General features: G+C 34.5%; 1 protein-coding gene across 3 annotated transcripts in view; it reads left to right on the top strand.

Annotated features, from left to right (window-relative positions):
- Nucleotides 1–17,115, top strand: part of ZNF438 (zinc finger protein 438) — a 179,007-nt gene that overhangs the window by 28,931 nt on the left and 132,961 nt on the right. Inside the window, exon 1 of one of the 3 annotated variants that reach the window (XM_032837909.1) lies at nt 13,587–13,677. The exons of the other annotated variants lie outside the window; for them this stretch is intronic. The gene's annotated coding sequence lies outside the window, so the exon portion shown is untranslated. Of the gene's footprint in view, nt 1–13,586; nt 13,678–17,115 lie in introns of those variants that run through there. 3 annotated transcript variants of the gene reach the window in all.

Genomic DNA, 17,115 nt, shown 5'->3' with positions numbered 1-17,115 from the left:
GAGAGCTTTCTAGTCTCTTTCTCATTTTGTAAGAACACTTAATTTGTGGCTCCATCCTCATGTACTAATGTAATCTTAATTACCTCCCAAAAGCCCCACCTTCAAATACTATCACATTGCAGATTAGGGCTTCAACCTGTGCATTTTGTGGGGTGGGAAGCACAAAAATGCAGACCATAGAATTTCTTTTATGTCTTTTTGTAGAGTGAAAAAAACTTAGCAGACTTCACTACCTGAATCTACGTCATATAACCCGTTTCTAAACCAATCCATGTCAATGGATATAGAAGTCCTGTGATTGGCTTAGATTAGTCAAGATTCATCGCCCTCCAACCCTCCCAGAGAAGAACTAAATCAGGATTCTGTTTTCCAGGAAGGAGAGTGGACTGGGAAGGCAGCCACTGGTGCCTGCCTTACCTCCCAAGGCCAGTTGCTCTGCCTGGGCTGTGAATCATTTTCTTCCTTTTGGAGGACTTTTTTCTGTTAATTATTTTTTGTTTAATCATCTCTTCCTGTTCTCTTAAGGCTGTATTGAAAGAAGAGTCTACATGTGCTCTCTCTTCTTATAGTGTATCCCTTAATTCTTCTGTGATCGGGATTCTGCTCCTTCTACTACTTTCCCTTCTGTCATTATCAGTGCCTACCCGATTGCTTGATTCTTTGCCAGTATTACCAGTAATGTTTGGCAAGTCTAGTGGTTCTGCAGGTTTAGCAAACACCAGAATCATTTGGAGGGTGATTAAAAATACAGATTGCTGGGCTCCATCCATCCATACAGATGGATGGAGCTGGGGCTTGTAAATTTGAGCTTATTTTTTGGGTACTATTGATTTTACTGATTACTGCCTTCTTCCTTAGTTTCAAAACTCCAAAATTACCTATCAAACCTGCCCTTCGTGTTCTTCCTATATTGTTTTATTGATGAATACCAGTGTCCTTTTTCTCAAGTAAGGAACTGGAGCTCACCCTGGTTTTTTTAATTTTTTCTTATCTCCATATACAGTCAATTCATGTTTCATACTCTAAATACCCCAAAGTGCATAATTTTGTCACCATCTCTATTGCCTCTACTTGAGTTTGAGCACTTACTTCTTTTCACTTACACTACAAGAATGGTCTCTGATGTGCTCGTCCTGTATTCCATCTCAGATTTTCTCTTATTTATACTTCCTACTGTTGCAGACTGATATTTTTTTTAATGTAAATCTGATCACGTTATTCCTGAGCTCAGAATTCTTTGGGCTCCTGCATCTTCCAGATAAAATCCAGTCTTCTCCCATGCAAGCAAAGAGCTTCAGGGTAGAGTCTCTACCCACTTGTCTAGTGCTCTTTTCTCCCCTCTTCTCCTTTACTGTATTTCAGTACTGAACTTGTCTCAATTCTGAGTTCTTTTGGGTTTTTGAGCCTTTGCTTGTTTTTTGAGCCTTTACTTGTTTGAAACACTTCTCTTTCCCCCTTGACTGCTTTGGTAAGTCCTGCTTATCTTCTAAGACTTAGCTTAGGGATGCCTCTGCTATTGCCTTACTTCCCTGATACTTTTTCCTTTCTATTCCTGGGAACTAGGTGTTCCTTTTCTCTGCAACCATATAGGTATACAAATGGTACTCATTTGGCCCTTAATCATTGTTCAGTTCTGCTGGTTTATTGAGTGCTTGCTCTCTCTAGACTATAATTTCTTTAAGGACAGAGATTATACTTTTCACCTGTTTCCTAATGTAGCACCTAACATGATAAGAAATGTTTGGAAAGTGACTGAAAGTTAAGGACCGTTTTTAGTGATAAAAACTGGTTGTAAAAATCAAATCTGAAGAATTTAGGACTGGGGAACAAATAGGGTGACAGAAACACCTTATACTTTCATTGGATTTAAGATTCTGGTAAAATTCACAGTTCTTACAGTTTTTGACTGAGTAGGGTTAGAGATTGTTGATAGATTTGGAAAAACACTTGAGTGCTATTCCCATTAGGTTGACTTTTTCATTTCCTTGAGAGTTTGGATAAAATCTAGAAATAGGACTGCTGTTAAGAGTTCTTCAGCCCATTAAGAACTCTATCCAGGAAGATGAGCACAACTGATTCCAAAATTTTCTGATATATATATTTACATATTTACACACACATATACGTTATATACATATATGTATGTATATTATATATATACGTATATGTGTGTATATATATATACATACACATATGTATACACTCCCTATTTCATTGCTTTTTGAGAAATCTTTTTAAAAAATTTTTTTTTCAGTGTTCCAAGATTCATTGTTTATGTCCCACACCCAGTGCTCCATACAATACATGAGCCTGGTGGTGAATATTAAGGAAGACTTTTTGAGAAATTTATGCAAACTTAAAAAGGGTTATATTTACTTATTTATTTAAATTATTATAAAGCTGCCATCTCTGTGATATATAAATTTTATTTTTAATATTTTAAAGGTTAGCTTATTTGTCCATTTTTTTGAAAATACATATCTGCCAAAAATTTCATAGTGGTTGTATGCTCTAAGACTGCATTGTCTGTGTGGTAGCCATGGACCACATGTGGCTATTTAAATTTGAATTAAAACTTGTTAGAATAAAATTTATAATTCAGTTCCCAAATCATGCTAGCCACATTTCAGGTGCTCAATAATTGTATTGGACAAGACAGGTACAGGATTAAAACAGTGGTTTTGTATGCCATTTTCAACCAGATGAGCTTAACAGATATATATACAGAACATACATATTCAGGTGCACTGGAACACTCTCTAGGATAGAGCACATGTTAGGCCACAAAATTAGCCTCAAATTTAAGAAGACTGAATTCACATTGAGCACTTTTTTTTTTCCAACCACAGAAGTATGAAATGAGAAATTACAAGAAGAAAACTGGGAAAAAAACACAAATACATGGAAGCTGAACAGCATGTTACTAAACAATTAGTGGGTTAATGAAGAAATCAAAGACAAATTTAAAAAATGCATGTAGACAAATAAAATGGAAACGCAACAGTACAAAATCTTTGGGACCTACCAAAAGCAGTTCTAAGAGGAAAGTTTGTAGTAATAAAGTCCTAGATAAATAAGCAAGGAAAATCTCAAATAAGCAATCTAACCTTACACTTAAGGGGACTGAAAAAAACCAAAGCCCAAAATTAGTAGAAGGAAGGAAATAAAGATCAGAACAGAAATAAATGAAATAGAGGTTAAAAAAGAAATAGACCCATGAAATTAAGAGCTGGTTCTTTGAAAAGATGAATAAAATTGATAAACCTTTAGCCAGATTCAACAAGAAAAAAAGAGAGGACTCAAATAAAATTAGAAATGAAAGAGGAGAAATAACTGACACCATATAAAGGTCATGACATGATACCATATCAAGGTCATGACATCATGAAATAATAATAAAATATATATTATATATGTTATAATATGTAATATACTATGTATTATATATTATATAAAGGATTGTAAGGACTACTATGAAAAATTATATGCCAACAAGTTGGATAACATAGAAGAAATGGGTGAATTCCTAGAAACATATAATCTTCCAAAACTGAATAAGAAGAAATAGAAAATTTGAACAGATTGATTACTAGTAATGAATTGGTAATCAAAAATGTACCAACAAACAAAAGTTCAGGACCAGGTGGATTCACAGGTGAGTTCTACCAAACATTTAAAGAAAAGTTAATACTGATTCTTCCTAAACTATTTCAAGAAGTAGAAGAAGAAGGAAAACTACCAAATTAATTTTATGAGGCCAGCCACTACCCTAATGCCAAAACTTGACAAAGACACTACAAAAAAAGAAAACTACAGGCCTGTAATCTCTGATAACCATAGATGCAAAAATCCTCAACAAAATATTAACAAACTAAGTTCAGTAATATATTAAAAGGATCATTCACGATGATGATCTAGGATTTATTCCTGGGATGCAGGGAGGGTTCAGTATCTGCAAATCATACAACATGATTCATCACATTAATAAGACAAAGGGTAAAAACCACATGATCATCTCAGTAGAGTATATGACAACATTCAACATTCCTTCATGGTAAAAACTCCACAAAGAGAGGTTTAGAGGGAACATACCTCAATGTAATTAAGACTATATATGACAAACCCACAGCTAACATTATCTCAGTTGCAAAAACTGAAAGGATTTCCTGTGAGATCAGGAGTAAGACAAGGATGTCTGCATTCACCACTTCATTCAACATATACTGGATTCCTAGCTGCAGCAATCAGACAAGAAAAAGAAGTAAAAGCCATCCAAATTAGTAAGGAGGAAGTAAAATGCTCCAGTTGTAGATGACATGATACTATATATAGAAAGCCCTAAAAAACTATTAGAACTGATAAAAGAATTCAGTAAAGTTGCACAATACAAATTAACATACAAAAATCTGTTGCATTTCTATACACTAATAACAAACTAGCACAAAAATATATTAAGGGAAAAAAATCCAATTTAAAATTGCGGCAAAAATAATAAGATAACTAGGAATAAATTTAACCAAAGAGATAAAAGACCTATATTCTGAAAACTGAAAACACTGATAAAAGAAATTGAAGATGACTCAAACAAATGGAAAGGTATACCATACTCTTGGATTGGAAGAATTGATATTGTTAAAATGTCTATATTACCCAAAACAATCTACAGATTTGATGCAGTTTCTATCAAAATACCAACAATATTTTTCGCAGAATAAGAACAATTATAAAATTTCCACCTCTTATAATTATAAATTTTTTTCTTCATTATGTACTGCTGATATTTTTAGTGATTTTTTTTTTGAGATTCCTTAAGTACTAAGTAATACACTAGTAGTATATAATGGTAATTAAAACAGACTTACTCCCTGTCCTCAGGGAAATTATAGTGTAATGGAGGAGGCAAGACAGACAGTGAACACATCAATAAACTATATAATTACAAAAAAAAAATCTAAAATTTGTGTAGAACTGCTAAAGACCTCAAATAGCCAAAAAAAAAATCTTGAGAAAAGTTTTTTTTGTTTTTTTTTTTGTTTTTTTGTTTTTTTTTACCAAGCTTATGATGAAGCTTTGTGTTTGGAAGTTAGAAGATTGTGGTTGTACATTATTTCATTTAGAAAATATAAAACTCATTTTGTTTTGAAGCTAGGTGTTAAACTGGAATAGCTCTGATACCCCAGAGCATAGTTCCCTTGACATTCTTTTGTTGTTTAATTCTTTAGAACCTTGATAATTGTTTTTTTTAATCCTGAGAGATTAAACAGTAGACTTGTTAAGAAAACAAAAATGAAACTGAAACCAAAAAGTTTTTTTAAAAAATCTTGAGCAAGAAGAACAAAGCTAGCAACATCAAAATCCCAGATTTCAGGGTGCCTGCGTGGCTCAGTCAGTTAAGCATCTGCCTTCAGCTCAGGTCATGATCTCAGGGTCCTGGGATCTTGCCCCATGTAATGCTCCCTGCCCAGCAGGGAATCTGCTTCTTCCTCTTCCTCTGCCCTGCCCCTCTGCTCATGCTCTTTCTGTCTCTTAAATAAATAAATAAATAAAATCTTTTTAAAAAAGGAAAATACTAAGGAAAGGAAAGGAAAGTACATTTACAGTACTGTATTTATTTTTAAAAATCCACATTAAATGGACTTGTGCAGCTCAAACCATGTTGCTCAAGGGCTAAGTGTCACTGGATTTTTAAAAAGTATAATCTGATAATCTCTCCTTTTTGATTGGTTTAATATGTTTATGTTTAATATTATTGATATGATTGGATTTACATCTGCTCTTTTGCTTTTTGCTTTCTGTAGGCCTCATGCTTTTTAAAAAAATTCTCTTGAATTCTTTTAAATTTAAGTGAATTTTTTTGAATTAAGTGAATATTTTCCACTGTGATATTTTGAGTCCCTTAATCATTTTTAAACTATACAACTTGAGTTTTCTTTGTATTTGCTCTAGGTTTTAAAACATACATTTTAACTTAGAAGAATCTACTTCTCATTTTTACTTAAATTCAGCAAAATAAACTTTTCTCCTGTATAGCTCCATTTTTCTCTTTCCCCACTTTTTGCTACCATTATTATATGTATTATATCTATGTGTTGTAAAAACCCAACCATATATTGTTATAATTTTTATTTTATGTAATTTCATGTCTTTTATTTTTTATTTATTTATTTATTTTCTTATTTGAGAGAGAGAGAGAGCACACAAGTGAGGAGAGGTGCACAGGGGGAGGAAAAGGGACAGGCAGACTCCCAGCTGAGAATGGAGCCTGCCAAAATGGGCTCAATCCCAGGATCCTGAAATCATGATCTGAACAGAAGTCAGATACTTAACTGACTGAGCCACCCAAGTGCCCCTAATCTTATGTCTTTCAAAGAAGCTGAGAGAAGAAAGGAGAACAAATACATATTTATAGAGTTGATTATATTAGCCTTTCTATTTTGCATTCTCTTCTTAGATTTCTGTGGATTTGAGTTTCCATTTGGTGTTATTTCCTTACCCCAATATAGCTTTCCTCTCATCTGCTTTATCTATGTTGTTATTGCAAATATACAAAATTTATGTTATTAGGCCATCAGTATATTTGTATGTATATTGTTTTATTGAATTACTTTCTAAATCATTTAAGAAAAGGGAATTAACTGAGTTTTCTATTTGATATATCTCTTTACACCAGTAGAAAGCGGACATCATTTAAGTGTGAATTTCTTCTGTTAACAGAACCAGGAAAATAATAGCTGTCCCTTAACTTTGTATAAACAAGATAAATTTTAATTAGAATTGAGAGATAAATTTAAAGAATAGTCATTTGATCTAAATGAAAAGTCATGCTTTTTAGAGTAATACATAAAACCTCTCCATTTGTTTTTCTTAAATTGGTCTTTGAGCTAGTCATAAGCAGGGGCAGCAGCATTAAATACTTCCACCTCCACCCAAGACTGAAGGAGTTCATTATCTCTCGCTATTCCTGTCTGAGTGCTTTTTTTTTTTTTTTTTTTTTTTCTTCTTCCCTGCCAGTGGCTTTGAGTATTGTCTTTGAGAATGAGGTATCAGTTACAGCCCATCCAGAGATGGGTTACTGCTCAGGGTCTTTCAGATTTAACCACATGTTAGATTGGCAGCTGGGTTCCCTGCACTGCATCTCATACTGCTTGACAAGATAATGGCAGAACCTAAAAGTGAAAATTCAGGCTTATTAATACTGCTACCATTAACAACAACAAAAAAAGGGCACCAGAATAAGAAAAATATAAGAGAAATAATAAATTTAGTGGGACACTGTGACAACAGGCATAAGCTGGGACTGTCTCAGGCAAACTGACACATGTGGACACTTAACTGGACATGTATTTTTTCAAAAGCCTCCTAACTCCAAACTCTGGATTACTATTGTTCCATCAAAAGGCTATGCCCTCAATATGATTCACTTGTTTGTGACTATTCAGTAATTTCTACCACAATTATGTATGTGGAAAAGAATGTGAAGAATTCTTCCTAGTCAGTTTCATTCATTTGGCATTTCTTTTTTTTTGGTAGAACATTTTTTGTTCATCTCAAAACTTTTATTAAATTTTGCATGCCTTCAGTTTTAAACTAAACACATGTAACAGATTTCCCAAAATTATTCTTCCTTAAATTAGTTCCTTTTTTATCTTAAAAAAGAATACAGGAATTAAAAATGAAATTTGGGAATGAAAGGAAGGCAGTTTCTTTATGTTTATTAAAAAATGGGTTATTTGAATATGAGTATAATAATACTTTACATTCTATTACAGAATTAATTAAAAGGATTTACTGTATGTCTATGGCTGTTTACCGGAACCTTGGGAGACAGGTAAGTGACAAGTATTTTTTGCAGAGATATCTCTGAAACATTAAATAATTTGATCTCATAGGTTCCTGACAAAGTTCCTGATAAAGTGACTTACCTCTTTTTCTCTTCAGTAAAACATTAGTAGAAATATCATATTTATAGGAGTCTTAATGGACCATTTCTCTAGGATCTGATAAGTCATATTTCCAGGGAGGGGAGGGTTATTTTCTGTCATATTTATAAGGAAGACATTTAATAAGACACACAAGTTTGGTACATTCCAGAACTTAAAGCACTGTAAACAAATAAATTAAATAAATAAAATCAGTAAATGCTATGTGGTATCTGGATTATATCTTGCAACTGCAAAAAGTCATTAGTGGAAAAGCAGGTGAAATACAAATAAAATGTGCAGCTTAATTAATAGCAGTAAAACAAGATTAATTCCTTAGTCTTGCCAAAACCATGATTATGTAGGTTGTTAAAATTGAATGAGGGGTATACAGGAGCTCCATGGTATCCTTGCAACTTTTCTGTAAATCTAAAATCTAAATTTATAATAAATAATATTTATAAATTATATGATAAATATATATATTTATAAATAAATATATGATAAATATATGTATTTATAAATAAATATATGATAAATATAATAATCTAAAATTATTCCCAAATAAAAATTCACTTAAAACAGAAATAAATCAAGGTTGATTTATTTGAAAATTATAGTTTAGAAGTAGCTTTTCTCTGTAATTGTTTGAAAAATCAAAATTGTTGCCTTTTAAAAAAATCCAGATTCTATTAATAAAGATGCAAGGAAATATGTGACTGTGGGTTTCATTTTTCAGTTCGTAGGAGGCATGGGATTTCAGTTTTTGGATATTGGCATGGTGTTTATGGCCATCTCCTTACACCTGAGTATGGACTTGCTCTTTGATTCTATGCTTTTTGGTAGTTTAGTACAGCACTTTGTATTAACATAAGTACTTTCCCTATGCCCTGCTTTTTTCTTTTTCTTCTTTTTACTTTGATGTACTATTGGAGGCCCAAGGCCAGTGATGGGCCTCCATTTTGGAGTTGAGACTCTCTCAGTATATGGCCAGTTACACCTCTGTGAGCTTCTAGGTCAAGTACAAGACACAGTTGACCTATTGTTAAGGAGTATGAATAAAGATGAACATAACTCTTAAATAGCCATTTCTGTAATTGAGCTAAAATAATTGATTGCTGTCAGATAATAGAAATTCTCAGTTTCAAAAATGAACTCTAACCATATAGCTCTTTTAAATTTCTATAAATATTAAAAGACTACAAGAATGGAACTCTGTAGTTTGCTGAAAATATTACATAAGTTTTCATTAATAAAAGTAAAATAGCCATGCTGGTCTTATAAATGGTTTCCTGCTTCTGTTGCCAACTTTAATGATTTTAGTTAAATTTCATAAAGGGAAATAGAAATATATTATATTTAAAGGATATAGACATTTAAAATAACAACAGGCCTGAGTGACTAATGTAGAATAATTATTAGGCTCCGAGATTTCTATTTTGCTTGATGGTATTTATTCATCAATCTCATTAGTGGAATTGACCTCTTTACTTCTTAGTCGTGTAACATAATTTCACCAGATCTTGGTAGGGAAGTTCAGAAAAATGGAAGATCGCTTTTTCAGGAGAAGTTTAAATTCCTTTGATCATGTAATAGTTCATATATAAACAAACAAAAACCCTCTTTTATTAATCCTTTGTACTAGAAAGCCTAAACGTGTTGTTTTTAGAAACATACTTTATCGTTCAGCTGACTGTCATTTTGTGGTCATCTAATGTATAAATGAGAATACCTAATAGGTACCGAACACTTTCTATGTACCAGGTACTTACAGTGATCTCATTTAATCTTCACAAATACAAAAATAGTTTGGAATCTCCTTTATAGATGTGGCGGGGGAAGTAACACATGTCTCCAGGCTAATCCTGAGGCTTGGGTGCAGAAAGAGCAGGTCCCCATGGTGTGCAGTACCTGCTGTTTAGTTCATAATGTTACCAGTGTCCAGGAAATCCTTAATCCATGGACACTTGGTAAACATGAGAGAACTTTAATTCTTCTGGGGAAAAGGGCGTCTGATCACACTGGGTGACCTAGAGCAGATTGCCCTGGGGTGACTAGCCTGGAGTACAATCTCTTGTTCCCTCTTCCAGCCTGGATTGCTCATTCTGTGATTCCCTAACATGTCATTTGTTCTCTGTCACCTGATTAACTGCTGAACACTCACTCATTGTGCGCTTCATTGATCATAAGCCAAGAACTTTTGGCAGCTCTGGGGAACATGATCTCAGCGTGCCTCCTGGTCAGTGTTGGGCAACTAGGAGTTGTTAGTTGGGGTGAAAATTTGGATCCAGAAGCCAGGGCACACGCCAGAGGCCAGAGATGTGGTAATTGAGCAGCTGACACGTGAAATGCAGCTATCCAGACTCAGTCTATAGGGCAGGAGTCAGAAATAGAGTAAGCACGTGACTTTGAAAGATTATGATGGGTGACTTTGAACTTTGTGTATATAAAATACAGTTAACATTTGAACAATGTGGCTTCAGGGGTACTGGTCCATCCCACAGTCAAATCTACATAAAACTTTTGACTCCCCTAAAACTTAACTACAAATAGCCTATTATTGACAGGAAGATTTACTAATAATGTAAACAGTTGAGTAACACATATTTTGTACATTATTATGTACTATATGCTTATAAGAAAATAAGTTGGAGAAAAAATGTTATTAAAACAATTATAAGAAAAATACATGTAGAGTATAGTATTGTATCCAAAAAAATCCATGCAGTTTTTTTTTTTTTTAAGATTTTATTTATGCATTTGACAGAGCACAAGCAGGAGAAGTGATGGCAGAGGGAGAGGCAGCCTCCCCTCAGAAAAGGAGGCTGATGTGGGATTCCATCCCAGGACCCTGGGATCATGACCCGAACCCAAGGCAGACACTTAACCGATTGAGCCAGCCAAGCATCCCAAAATCCGTGCAGTTCAAATCCGTGTTTTTCAAGGGTTAAGTGTAATTCTGTTTTACTTAGAGGATAAATTACCAACTTATTCATCAAAGTGCTCATTACACCATGCAGAAATCTCTCCGTAACTTCTCCCCATTGGTTCTAGCTATATCTTTCTGCATAAAATACACCTAAAATTGCAAAGTCTCCTTTGCTATATTGTCTTCTTCATGGTCTCCAAAAGCTGACGTTCTTCAGGGCTTAGTCCTTGGCTACCTTCTACATTTATTCCCTATGTGGTCTTATGTGACCCCTTGCTTTAAATGCCTCCTGTTCTCCCAGATTTATTCTTAATCTGTATCTCTCCTATGAGATCCAGGCTCATATCTATGGCTGCCTACTCAACATTTTTTGAAAGTCTAATAAACATTTCAAATTTATCATGGCTGAAATAGAACTCTTGGACTCTCCTCCCCAAATGTGTTCTTGCCCTCCTTTTTCTTCAGCTCAGTAAATGGTCCACACAGTTGCTTAGGCCAAAAATTAGAGGCCATCTTGAGTTTTCTCTTTCCTTCTGAATCCATTTCCAGCCCATCCAACATATATCCTTAAATACCCCTGTATTGCCACTACCCACTACTTCCTAATATAATACAACTTACCATCATTACAAGTTACCTGGATGATAGCAACAGACTTGTAACTGACCTTCCTTATCTCCTCCTTGCACCTCTCCAGTCATTTCTCCATTCAGGAACAAAAGTGGTTTTTTAAAAATGTTTAACAGTTCCTGTCATTTTCCTGTTCAGAACCCTTGAGTGACTACCCGTCACACTCAGGATAAAACCCCAAGTCTTACCATGTTCTACCAGACCCTGTGTGTTCTGCCTGCTGACTTTATCTCCTACCATTCTCTGTCTTGCTCACACTGCTCTAGCCACAGTTGCCCTTTTGCAATTCCTTAAATTCTCCAAGGCCACTGTAATCAACTAAATCCCTCTTACTCCCTACTCTGCACCCTCATTCCAACCAGTTCAGACTCCAGTCTGATAGCAGCGGAGGTGGATTTAGAGAGTACAAACGTACATACCCAAGGCTCTCTAGCGTATGTAGTAAGTGAGGTTACACTAGAAATTTTGCAACTTTATTATTCCAAGTTTCTGTAATTTGCATTGCTTTCAAGTGGAAGAAGACTTGGAGATTCGGAGCAACAGAAAGACATAGCTAGAATCAATGGGAGAAGTCAGAGAATTTCTGCTTAGTGTAATGAGCACTATAATGAATAAGCTGTCAACAGTTACATTTACTTGCAAATAAACTGGGCTCCTTCACTGGACAGTAAGTTCTCCAGCACTGACAGCGTGTGTATCTTTGAGGCTGATCAGATTGGGGCTCCACAAGTTGTGGAGGAAAACTGTGCTGGAGTGAAGGGTCAGAGAATTGATTTTTAGATCTTTCTAACTCAGATTATATAAGTTTTTAGAATCCTTTTTTTTTTTCTTCAGGGCACTCTTTCCAAGTCTTCCTCAGATTTGTTCTCCTGTATTTGTATTGGAAACTTTCACCAATAAAGGGTAAAAGTTTACAATATTTGAAGAGAAAGAAGAGCTGCTTTCAGGGTTGATTCCAGTCAGATTGCTCAAGTCCTCATCTAAAGGAAATTATGTTGAGAAATTTTTCTTTCTTCCATTTTTTATTTAGATTTTATTTTGATTAATTTTTGGTCTAAAATAAGCAATACATACATACACAGATTCCCTGGTAGGTTTTAGTTGTTAAACAAAAAGTTCACTGAATTGCAGAAGTAGAGAGAATAATGTGGTAATGTCTTTTTTTTTTTTTTTTTTTTTTGGTGGAAATAGCCTTTTGATTAAAGTTTACTAGAAATGGAAAATTCACCTCATAATTTCCCTTACATCAGAAGCCTTTGAGAATTAGTGATCATGTTTGAATGTTTCCTTGAGGGTGATGTGGCCATTCCCTTATCTTCTCTTAGAAAGGCAGAAGTAGGGGCGCCTGGGTGGCTCAGTGGGTTGAGCCGCTGCCTTCGGCTCAGGTCATGATCTCAGGGTCCTGGGATCGAGTCCCGCATCGGGCTCTCTGCTCAGCAGGGAGCCTGCTTCTCTCTCTCTCTCTCTCTCTCTCTCTCTGCCTGCCTCTCTGTCTACTTGTGATCTCTCTCTGTCAAATCAATAAATAAAAAAAAAAAAAAAAGAAAGGCAGAAGTAGGATTTTGTAGCAGAGAACTTTGTTATAAGTGCTTTTAGTTAGACCAGGATAATGCTATTCGTGCAAATCCCAGTTGCTTATAACCCCTGAACTGTGGAATTTGGAATCAGTGATATAAGAAAGAATAATTTTCAGGGTCTCTGGATACTAAAGTACTTTATATTTGATTGCTTCTGGTAGCTAGGACCCAAATAATAGGATGGCACATCTAGAAGTTGCCTCCAGCCTGGCAGCTTCGTGTAGCACCAGGGCCTGCCCCAACCAGCATGGTGCTTGGCAGATCATTATGAAATCAGCAGTGTGAACAATATGAAATCAATATGAAATCAGCAGTATATGAATATACTGTTCTAAGGAAGGCCTGAACTCCTTACCCTGCTTTCACCTTGAATCTCCTCTTATTTCTCAATCTTTTCTGGGTTTCTGACTTTGCTGCCTCCTTTCCCATTACACCTATCTCTGTCTTTTAGATTTGACTGCTCCTTCTTCATGGTTACTATGTTGACTTTGCCCAAACAAAACTACTCTGATTCAAAACATACAGTTTGGATTATCTCCTGTATTGATATTCCTGTCTTGACTCAAGCCAGGGATTCTCCTAGGAGGAGAGAATTGATAGCAGTACCTCCTCAACTATAAAGGTAACATGAGCATTACATATGTGTCATGGTTCTTGACTTCTTGCACCTGGCAATTAAGATTAATTTTTGTATCTCGCCTTAGCAGAAGACTAACATATCCACATTTCTTTTAAAACTAATAATGAAGTACTAAAGAAAGAAAAGGAAGAAGCAGTTCTTAAATGTAATGCACTTTTTTCTGTCAAACTCATCTACTTAGGACAGATCCAAGAATCAAGGATAAGAAGAAAGAGGCTTTTAAACTACATATAGATGATGTTTGAAAATTCAGACCTTAAAAATACATCGGGTTCACTTAGAGCCTCTTTATTTACTAATTTTTCCTCTTAATTGCAAACACTTATGTTTTCTAAATGCTTTATCTGTTTTACTTAACATGTTTTCTAAATGCTTTATCTGTTTTTACTTAACTTAATCCTCCATTGCAATCCTGTGAGGCTATTATAACCCCCATTTAACATACGAGGAAATTGTCTTGGACAGGTTACATCATTGCCCATAGTTACATGGCTAGTTTTGTCAGAGCTGGGATTCAAGTTCATGTGTATAGCCACTTTTTATCTTGATCTGTGAATTTTCTTAACTCATAATTCCAGGAAGCCCAGTTAAGTGGTTTCTCAGACCAAGCAGCTTAGAAGTTTCAAATTTGAAAGAAAACATAATGACCTAAGATTCCCAATTTAACGTATTCCTTTTAATAAGATAATTACTCAAGAACACAAATATATGTACAGTGGGGTTCTATTATAATGTTATCATAGAAAAATAGTTATTATGGCAAAATAATTGAAAATAATACAGAACTTCAATAATAAAAGAAATAGATAGGGCACTGCTTTTGAAACTTTAATGTATATATGAATCACATGGAGACCTTATTAAAATGAAATTTTGATTAAGTCTGGGGAGGGCAAGATTTTACATTTCTGACAAGTTCCCAGATAATGCTGATACTGATTTATGGACCCCACTCTGTGTAGCAAGGAATTTCAGTACCTTACTATTATGTTTGTTAAGAACAGGCCTAGGACTAAGGAGAGGTAGGTGCCTCACTCATCTCTCCTTAGTTCCATCCTTGGATAAAGATCATGTTTTTAAAGACTATTCAGTGACTCTTAGTTATTCTTCTAACATAATGAGAAGAAAATTCAAAAATTAAATTTATACTATTACTCAATTTGACTTAAAAAAGATATAAACTGGGTTTATGACAGCCTAGCTTTGGAGGAAACATTTGCTTCCTGCCACCCACATGTCTGTCTTTAGTCTCCCCCCAAAATCTCGTTTTTTTCCTCAGTAAACATGTAAACTATTTAATGGTATAGTGGGGGCTTCAGTCAGGCCATCTTCCAAAACAAATAGTAAAGGGCAAATATTTTTAAGAAAAAGGGTAGAGAAATATACTTTTTTTATGCAGAATTACGGTTTAGAGTAGAGAATCCTACTTTTTAATATTTATTGATTTGCTACTTTTTAAGCGTTAAGTTTACTGAGAAGCAAAATCTGTGCTTTTTCTGTGTTCTAAACAATGTGTGTGTGTATGTGTGAGTGTGTGTGTTTATATAAATAAACACCCTTTACATTGCTGCATCCTTTTTTAGTAAGGTAGACCAAGCAGGCTTTTAAAGGGAGATTGGTTTTCCTTTCAACCTTTAAAATTCAGTAACCTGAATCTAGAAGTGAAGGGTCTTTCACTATGGAGCAGGGAAGGAGGTAAAAAGGAGGCAAGATAGGAAAGTCTGATACATTTAAAATCTCATTCTCCTGGAGAAGAGGGTGTGCGGCACAGAAAGAATTCCTGAAATCCGCATAGGGGTGTTCTTGAGGATTTGGTTGAACACCACACTGTGCATTCAATTTGAAACCCCTAGAAGTTGGCAAGGATAACTTGTAAAGAATAAAAACTTATCAGTTCTTCCTGAGAATGAGCCCTAGAATAAAGGTTCGTCTACACAAATTCTAAAAGAGCTTAAAACCAAGCCTCCAAAGAATCTTGTTAATCTACAGGTAACTTTACTGTCTGGCAGTTTAACACTCAATACAAAAAAATCTAGCACTCAGCAACATAAAATTCAAGTAAATTGTATCTAGTTAAGCCTTACTTGATAAACAAAGGAGCAAGAGAAAAATCTCAGAACAAGGAGACAATAAAAATAGACCCTAAAATGGCAGAGATGGTACAATTAGCAGACAAGTACAGTGAAGCAGCTATTGTAAATATGGCCCATGTAAATAAACATAATGAGAATTGGAATATCTAGAGATTTAAAAATGTAGTAACTAGGTGGGATTAAGTGCAGATTAGATCCTTTGGGAGAAAATGTCTGTGAACTTGAAAACGACGAGAATTCATCCACGGGATAGAAAAAGGACTGAAAAAGATAAAAGCAACTTGGTGCCCTATAAGATAAATACCATGAGTCTAACATAAGTGTAAGGGAGTCTCAGAATTTTGGGGGGAGGGCAAGAGAGAAAAAAAATTTAAATAAATAATGGCTGAAATTTCCCCCAATTTGAAGTAAGCTCTAAACCCATAGGTCCAAAAAATTAAACAGACCCCAGGCAAGATACATACATCCCAAGGCTCTGCATAAGAAAATTGCTGAAAATCAGCGATAATGAAAAAATTTTAAAAGCTGTCAGAGGGGAAAAAAAATATATTGCATACAAAGGAATACAGTTAAGAATTTAGACAGCAGACTTATAAGAAACTATTCAAACCAGAATGCAGTTTAATAGCATTTTTTAAGTGCTAAAAGATTGTCAACCTAGTATTCCATAGCTAACAAAAATATTTTAGGACGTTAAGAGGAAGAGCTTTTTTAAACAAAAATTAAGACAACTTATGACCAGCAGACTTACGTTATAAGAAATATTAATGGGATTTCTTTAAGCAAAAGGGAAATGGTAGCAGATGGAAATTTGGACTATACAAAGGAATAAAGAATCCTTGAAATGTCTCATGTCAATAAACATAAGAATTTTTTTTTCTTTGTATTTCATTTTTTTTTAAAGGTAACCCTTTGAAGCAAAAAATAATAACAGTGTCTGTCTAGTGGAATTATAACATGTAAAAGTAAAATGTGTGACAACAATAGCTCAAAGAATTGGATGGGGAAAGGAATCATATTATTGTAATAGTCTTAGACATGAAGGTGTAATGTGTTTTGAAGGTAGGTTATAATAAGTTAGAGAGAATCCCCTTAAAAGGTTGGAAAAACAGAGTTTTAACTAATAAGAAACCATTGGTGAATATGAAATGAACTCCTAGAAAAAAAAAAAAATCCAAAAGAAGACTTAAAAAAAAAAAGGGAAAAAGGAACAAAACAGAAGGGACAAATAGAAAACCTGCAACAAGATGGTAGAACTATATACAACCATGTCAGTAATCACATTAAATGTAGATGATGTACTCTAATTAGAAGGCAAAGATAGTCA

The sequence above is a fragment of the Lontra canadensis genome, unplaced genomic scaffold (genome assembly GCF_010015895.1).
Source record: "Lontra canadensis isolate GAN:19392208 unplaced genomic scaffold, GSC_riverotter_1.0 scaffold100, whole genome shotgun sequence".
In the NCBI taxonomy this organism is placed as follows: Eukaryota; Metazoa; Chordata; class Mammalia; order Carnivora; family Mustelidae; genus Lontra; species Lontra canadensis.
The sequence above is the reverse complement of the archived record's forward strand: the minus strand, read 5'-3'. Positions and strand labels throughout refer to the sequence as shown.